Here is a 2520-nt window from a genome sequence, read left to right as displayed (position 1 = left end):
GTATATATATATATATATATATAATTGCGCATAATTTTGTATTGCTAATGCACCTCACAGATGCTGTGTGGGAGTTCAGGCTGCTGCTAGTCAGACAGGATGTGACCTCAGGTTTGCTAGAGCTGCATTCTACTCCATGGAGCACCTGTCATCCTCTCTTTCCTGATGACAATCGATGTAAGGAGTTTTACAACACTGTCTGCTCACAGAGAACCGCTAGAAGTTTTGAGATTGATCTCAGCACACTCCTGTCCCAGAAATACTCAGGTACAACTTTTTTGTTGATGTTAACGATGCATTCGTTTAGTATAATTGATGATGGTTACATTAAGACTGTCTTGTTTATGCACTCATTAGGGGATGTAGAGCTGAGAGTTAAAATCACGGCGTTCCAGTTCCAGAGCAGTCCATCCCAGGAGGCCTCACTGTTAATAGATGGCAACACGCCCTTGGAGAGGATCCTGGACGTAGTCTCTGGTGACATCATCTTTGCCGGCTGTGGCCAGTACTCTGCAGAACTGGAAACAGATGAGAACAGCATATACAGACCCTGCTACCCATGCCTGCCACACACAGGAGTGCGTCGCTACTATAGGTCTGATCTATTTTACTGTCTCATCCAAAGTGTGTACATATACACACACACACACACACTACCAGTCAAACATTTGATTCAAGAATATAGTAAAACAGTAATATTGTGAAATATTATTACAATTTAAAATAACTGTTTTCTATTTTTATATATTTTCAAATGTAATTTATTCCTGTGATGGAAAAGTTTTCAGCATCATTACTCCAGTCTTCAGTGTCACTTGATTCTTCAGAAATCATTCCATGCTGCTTTGATGCTTATTTATTATTTATTTTCAGTTATTATTAGTCCTCAATTATTAATAATGATTCTTATTATTATCAATAATGATATATTTATGACAATAATAGTTTTGTGGAAACTTTCTTTGATTAATAGAAAGCATTTATTTAAAGCATTCATTGGATTCCACAAAAATATTAAGCAGCAGAAACTGATTGAAAAAATGATTTATGAAGGATCATGTGACACTAATGAGTGGAGTAATGGCTATTGAAAATTCAACATTAATGTCAAGATTATTTTAAGAGACACATGGAACTAGCACAGCGTAAGAAACTGATTGCCAGAGACAAAGGTAAATTATACAGTTTACTAGTCATTAAATACTATTATCAGATAAATAAATAAATATTTATTTTTATAAGTAAAAATTATATAATATAAATAAATATTTATATTGCTAAAACGGCATAAAACTGCAAACTGAAATTGCCTGGTTATCTTGATCTACTTTCTCATTTTGACTTGTCTTTGAAGGCCAGTTGTTTCAACTGTGTGAGCTGGAGATGATCAAATCTGTGTGAGCTGGAGATGATCAAATCTGCGTGCAAGTCCCTTCTGCTCTAGTGCAGAAGATCCTCCTGAACACTCCCCCAGATAAGCTACATAAGACCATAGGTGAGGTACTTCTCTGTTTTCCACCTTCTCCAGTGTTTTCCTTTATTTGTATCATGATACATATACATGATTTAATTATTGTAACTTTAAAAGTTTTGTGTGTGTGTGAGTATAGCCCCAGCATCAGAGGTGAGGTTCATCCAGGTAGTAGCTAACAGGATTAGTTCCATATTGACCCCCATGAAGAACACATTTCTCCTGACGGTCCGAAGCCATTTCCAGTGTGATGACAACAGCATTCCTGTCATTCAGAACTTTTTATTATTAGACTTCAGCTCACTAGAGGTGTGAAGAATATTAATGTACCTTTAAGATGATGCTGTGTATTTTATGATAGGATTATTCTATGATTAAGCTGTCTTGTCTAATTTTATTATCTAATTTTCACAACACATGATTATTTTTGCATCCTGGATATTTTTTTTGAAAGATGTATTTTAATGTTGCTTCAGCTATAATTTAAAATTTAGAGATTAAATAAAAATGACAAATGCATACAACAAAATTTCAAAACTGAACATTTAAATGAAAAACAAAAAAATAAAGCTAAAAACAATTCAAAATATTAAAGAACAAAAGGTATAAGTGTATAATAATGATTCTAACATAACACTAAGCCAAACACCAAAAAAACAACTACATATATGTGTATGTACAACCACACACACACATACATAAACATTTATAAATTAAATATGTATATTATTTCATTTCCATTTAGTTTGTTGAAGTATTAAAATAACTCAAATTAAATAAAACTAAAACTTAATAAAAGACCTATACAGACATAATAAATTTAGACATAATTTAACTAAAATTAAATTAAATAACAAATACAAATAATGCAAATCAAACGACAGTAAAGTAATCCTAAAAAATAACACTGTCAAACTTACATGCTAAAAAAAAAAAAAACTTACTTACACATAGTAAGAAATGGTTATAAAAACTGAAACAGAAGTGAAACAAGTAGGAAAGAGGAGAAATAAAAAGCGATACTTATTATATATACACTGTGTTCCCCA

The 2520-nt window shown here is 32.4% G+C and overlaps 1 pseudogene; it reads left to right on the top strand.

The window, feature by feature from the left end:
• Window positions 1-1900, top strand: part of LOC107743561 (protein FAM35A-like) — a 10000-nt pseudogene extending 8100 nt beyond the window's left edge.
• Window positions 1901-2520: the final 620 nt, after the last annotated feature.

Source organism: Sinocyclocheilus rhinocerous, unplaced genomic scaffold (genome assembly GCF_001515625.1).
Source record: "Sinocyclocheilus rhinocerous isolate Xijiao unplaced genomic scaffold, SAMN03320098_v1.1 scaffold677, whole genome shotgun sequence".
NCBI lineage: Eukaryota > Metazoa > Chordata > Actinopteri > Cypriniformes > Cyprinidae > Sinocyclocheilus > Sinocyclocheilus rhinocerous.
The sequence above is the reverse complement of the archived record's forward strand: the minus strand, read 5'-3'. Positions and strand labels throughout refer to the sequence as shown.